This window comes from Gracilinanus agilis, chromosome 6 (assembly GCF_016433145.1).
Source record: "Gracilinanus agilis isolate LMUSP501 chromosome 6, AgileGrace, whole genome shotgun sequence".
NCBI classification, from domain to species: Eukaryota; Metazoa; Chordata; class Mammalia; order Didelphimorphia; family Didelphidae; genus Gracilinanus; species Gracilinanus agilis.
Genome location: NC_058135.1, coordinates 94752087 through 94757872, shown reverse-complemented (window position 1 = coordinate 94757872; position 5786 = coordinate 94752087). Strand labels below are relative to the sequence as shown.

At 40.8% G+C, this 5786-nt stretch overlaps 1 non-coding gene across 1 annotated transcript; it reads right to left on the bottom strand.

Moving 5' to 3' along the window:
• Positions 1-413: 413 nt before the first annotated feature.
• LOC123253197 lies at positions 414-520 on the bottom strand. The gene has a single exon (XR_006506572.1). It is a non-coding gene; the product is annotated as a U6 spliceosomal RNA (small nuclear RNA).
• Between the last annotated feature and the right edge of the window lie 5266 nt (positions 521-5786).

The window sequence follows — 5786 nt, the reverse complement described above, 5'->3', positions numbered from 1 at the left end:
TAGTATTTCTAATTTAGTTTTTATCTGGGGATTTTTAATTTGCTTTCTAATTTTTTGAGTTGCATGCCCAATTCATTAATCTCTGTCCTCCTTAATTTGTACTGCCTTGGCTTGGCTGCATCCCACAGAGTTTGGTAGGATGTCTCATCATTGTCATTCTCTTCAATGAAATTGTTGATTGTTTCTATGATTTCTTCTTTGACTAGCTGGTTTTGTAGAATCTTATTATTTAATTTCCAATTAGTTTTTGATTTTCCTGTCCAGGTGCCCTTACTAATTATTATTTTTATTGCATTATGATCTGAGAAGTTTACATTTATTATTTCTGCTCTTTTGCATTTATTTGCAATGTTTCTATGCCCTATTACATGGTCAATCTTTGTGAATGTACCATGTGCAGCTGAAAAGAAGGTAAAAATATGGAATGCTTCACAAATTTGTGTGTCATCCTTGCGCAGGGGCCATGCTAATGTTCTCTGTATCGTTCCAATTTTAGTATATGTGCTGCCGAAGCGAGCACCAACCCAACCATTCTTTACTATTGCCTTAAATTTTCAGAGAGAGCAAGTTGCAGAAAAACGGAAGTAATTGCTTTATGGATTTAATTTTTACCTTCCTAGAGCAGTGATGGGAAAAGTTTTTAAAGAGGGGGTCAAAGGAAAGGAAATGCTCATGCGTCAGTCCGTTTCTAAGGCAACTCTTTCAAAGTCTCATCGTATTCTATCCTACTCCTTGTATTTGTCAGATTAGGAATAATGTCATATGGCCTGGCCCGATAGAACATTTCAGGGGGCCGCATCTGGCCTGCAGGCCATAGTTTGCCCATCACTGGCTTAGAGGATCTAATGGTCTATTGTAGCTCTTTTTTTGCTTTGTCTTTCTGTATTTTTTTTTTGTTACAAATTCTTGTGATATATTGGGCATTTTTTCTTTTTTGGTGAGTGAAAGAAGGGTTGTTCTATATCTCTTATCTTAACCCTTACAATATGAATGCTGTTGGTTTTCCAGAACTCTTCCTCCTATTAAATATTATAGCTGTGTCATGGTATGGGGCATTTAAAAATTAATTTTCTTGTCCTAAGACAGTATTTAATACATCTAGGAAAATAATTATTCACAGGCCTTTTTTTTTTGCTTTAATGTTTTTATAATGCCTCAGAAAATTGATTTATTGAAAAGAGAAACATGAGAATTGCCCAAACTGGCTCTTGTTTGGTGTTGAGGGGAGAAGAAAATCAAAATAAAAGTAAAGAATTCAATGTATTCTTTCAGAGAAGACCCTCTATAACCATGATGGTGAATCTATGGTATGCATGCTAAAAAGGGCACACAAAAAGTGCACACCTGCAGTCACCCACCAGAGTTTTTACTAAAAAGCCAGAGGGAATGGGGCAGAGCTGTTCCCTTCCCCCTCTCCACAAGCCTGAGAACATTCCTCATTTCCTCTGCCCCTCTGCCCAACAGCCCAATGGGAATGCTTTCTCCCTACCCTACTTGGAGTAAGTCCCTGGAGAGGGGCTCACATTCTAGGCCAGGGGGAGGTGCAGATGGCAGCCTATTGAGTCTGTGGTGAAGGTGATTCCAATGGTGGGGTTGGAGACAAGTTAGGCTTGAGGGGAGAATAGCTAACAGCTTTGTCATTTAAAATTATTCTAAGCCCTGGGACACTATGTCTCCCAGGACTCCCTGCTACAACTTCCCCCAACACCTCCCACTTCCTTTGTGGGAGGTGTCAGAGAAAGTATAAAAGAGAGTTTTGGCACCTTTTAGACTCTTGGCTCTCTCAGCTCTCTGCCCTGGAGACTCTCTCTTGACTCCGGAAGCTCTTGACCCTGGAGGAGTGCCTACTAGAGGAGCCCCTTTTTCCTACCTAACTTTTCCCTTTCCAAATCTAAATAAAACCTATCTTCTACAATAAGTGCTACCAGATCTTTATTGAGCTCCAAAGAGCTCTGGTCAATTTCCTCACCAGGGATGGGGACTACCAGTAGGGCTACCTTCCTTCCCTTCCTCTGGCTTTCCCTTCCTTCTCCTATCCTACCTTTCTTCCCTTCTTTCACCTCACATTTTTATGGCACCCAATGTGACCTGAACCTGCCTGCCTGACTGTCTGCCAACTTCCTGCCTGCCTTACTGCCTACTGGTAAGTAAAAATTTTCCTGCCCAAAAGCCAGCCCGGCAGGAGTCCCTTCCCCTACTAAGCCACTGCAAGGCTCCTCTGCCTCAGCAGGGGCTCTAGATCTAAATCCCCCTCACCCAGCCCAGGAGCCTTAACCCTAGCCCTCCTCACCCTTGCCAGGCTAACACCCAGAAGGGGATCTCTCTAAAACACTCAGCAGGGGTCCCAGAAAAATTCAGGTTCCTCTCTGACTACCACACTCCAGCCTGCCTGCCCCTAATTCTAACTACCTACTGGGGGGAAAAAAAAGAAAAGAAAAGCCAAAAAGTCAGAAAACCCTACTTACCTTTGTAGGAAGGAACCCTGGAGTGCTTGAGGTACTTTGGTCCCACCTCCTTCCTCCATCTTAATTCCCAGAACCCTGCAATGCCTTGGCTCCACCCCCCCTTGCTACCCTCACCAGCAGTAGTCCTATGCCTAGCCCCACCCTAGTCCCACCCCTAATTCTCCTCCCCCTGTGGTAATGCACGTTGGCCACAAGAGGCCAGCACTGAGCACTCAGTGTGTTCCCCGCTCCCTTTATCTGCTAAGATGCAGTGCTGCCTCTCTACCACTGGAGGGCAGCACCAATAATACATAATATATAGCAAAAAAACCAAAATAATAATAATTTTTTTGCAACTAAAACTAAATAAATAAATATAACAAACAAATAAATAAATAATTAGAGCTGGATTACTAAATAAATAAATCAATAGAAGCCTCTCAATATGATAGCTTCTATACAAGAAAACCTTTTGGCTTTTGCCAAATTGGAAACTTTCACAGTTTCCAAATACCCCCTCCTTTTGATGCTGCTGGAAAATTTTTTCTTAAAATTTCCAATAACATGCAGAAGGCTACAAATAAGAAACTGCAGGCCCCGATCCAAGCAGCTGTACAAATCCAATTGGACAATTTCGAATAAGCTATGCATGATGTACTGAAAAAGGAGGGTCCAATTCAAATATCTTATTCAAAATTTCGGGAGTATCCAATTCAAAAATCTGTTTCAAAATTTTGTGAGGCTGTTCCTGAAATACTCAGGGAGGAAAGTCCTATTCTTCCTATTTCTCCTGAAATAGAGAAGGAGACAGATGTGAAGAAACTCCTCTCTCATCTTGTGCATCTCTTGGCCAAACCTCCCTCCCCTGCTACTACTCCTGACACCCCATCCTCTCCTGTCCCTTCTCCCAGTCCACAGCCAATCCCAGTCCAGACCATACCAGTTCTAACCAATACTGCCTTAGTAAGCACACAAACAACGCAAAAGACTTGTACTGCCTCAGTAAGCACCTAAACAACTCAGAAAAAAAAAAAAAAACATGCTATGATTCTGATTCATATGATTCTGATTCCTTTGATGGCCTTTTCCCCTTAAGGAAAGTGCCTACATAAGACAGATCTGGGGATGTGATAAATTTAACACACCATACTCCATTCACTCCTCAAGATATCAAAGAATTTTTAAAAGATATTCCAAATTTGTAATGTCCATGTTTCTGAGAGGGGTTCAAGCTGCATCACAGAATTCCATTGTGCCCCCCCAGAACTCTAAGGGAGGGGTCAGTTAAGGGCAGTTGGAGTCCTGGTATAAAAGCCAGGTCACCCCTCTTGCAAGGGTCCTGACTCTTGGCTCTGGGCACACACACACACTGTTGTAGCTTGAGGGTCTGAGCCATTTAGTCACTGACAGCCAGGGGCTGCTTTACTTTGATAGCTAAACTCAAAGATAGACCTTCAAGCAAGATCACCATCTACCTTCAGTTTAGCTGTTTAGGGTTTAGAAGGAAGATTATTTTAGGGAGTTAGTTTGGAGTCAAGTCATTCAGTATACATTTCCCCCTTTGGGGGGGAGGTGCTGCTTATTTTGACATAGATAATTTAGATAGCTTTCCCTTATCTCTCATTCCTAAATCATTTCCCTTCTTCCTGTTCCCAGAAACCATTAAACCCTTACTATTTAGAAACTGTGACTGGATACAGATAATTTGGGGTGATACTCACATTTTCCATAAGCCAAGTTCCTCTTTCTAGTGGCTCTGAAGTTGATCCTAGCTTCAGAGCCAGTGGGCTGCTCCTAAAGAAATCAAGCCTCACCTATTTCTATCCTGTGGTGAAATAATACATACAGAGAAAGATTTTATCATAAGGATTTAGTCTTTACCATTACCAGCTTGAATCCTGAATTTACCTAGCCAGATCTAACCTCCATTGCTTGACTGAAAGATATCAGTAACTGATTTTAACAGCTCACTGTGTGGGGGTGGAGGAAGATTCTACTCCCTCACTTTAGACCTTCCCATCCAGTCAAGTCTGCCTGCTTCTCCTCTGATCTGAGACTGGGGAGAGTCCATTGCCATCTGACCCTAATCTTACAAATATAAAGATGAACCCAGAGCTGTAACAAAAATAATGGAAGACATATTTTTCCAATACAATTATTTGTATAAGGAGGTGGAAAAATTATTCCATATCTTCCTGTCAGAAAGAGAAATAAAATCATCTCTCATGTAAATAAGGCCCGAGGATGAAATGCAGTACACTGGCTACGCGAGGATCCTCACTGGAATTTCAATGATCCTGAGGAATATTTGCAGTTAAATAATGCTAGGGCTGCAATATTAAAAGCAATGAAAGAATGTGCAGAATTTCCAGACAACTGGACCAAATTTGATCGCAATGATGAAACTCCCTCTCAGTTTTTGGACAGGCTTTTTGAATTGGGAGATCAATTTATGGATTTAGATTTATCAACAGAGCAAGGCATAAAACAAATAAGGTGATAATTTGTAAACAATTCTAGCAGAGTGGTCCAGGATTACTTTAAGATGCATTGTCCCAAATCACCAGAAATGGATCTGGATGAATTAAGGAGAATAGCTGTGTATGTCACTAAAGGACATGAAGAGGCAAAGGTACAAACTAATGATCTATTAGATACCATACAAAAAGAACTGAAATCATTACATAATAAACTAGAAAATCAGGACAGAGGGCATGATGATACTACACCAATACCACTTGCCCCTCTCCGAAAGTCTAATTATCAATCTCTGACCTGCCCCTTCTGTAACAAGAAGGGCCACTTAATGATGAATTACAGGAATCTGTTACAGGCAATTAGGAATAGTAACAATAATAACAAAAATAACAACTACAACAATTTCAAGAACATCAATTTCAGGACCAATAACTATCAGAACAATAACTATAGGAATTGCAATTTCAGGATTGATAAGCAAGCAGATACCTCAGAACAAATGACCCCACCACAGTATCCTTCCAAGTGGAACTTGTCCATGCACTACTCAAAGTGCTACTAGCCCCTCCATGTGGGGCAGAAGCTGGAGCCCCTTAAAACTCTGTTGCTTTTGTGGTTTTGTTGCTATTAACCCTTTTCAGTTTTGTCTGCCTTTAAAATAGAAAAGAAGAAGCAGATTTAGAATATAGTCTTTGTCTACCCCCTTATCTTTATTTGTGCCATCTGGTATTTGACATGTACCTTTATGGAAGTCCATAACAACTTGTATTTTGTGTATTTGAAATCTGAACACATATTACCTTGAAGGAAAACTGTACTGAATTGGTTTGATATGCATTTTGTGCTTTTTGTGAAATTTTTGTA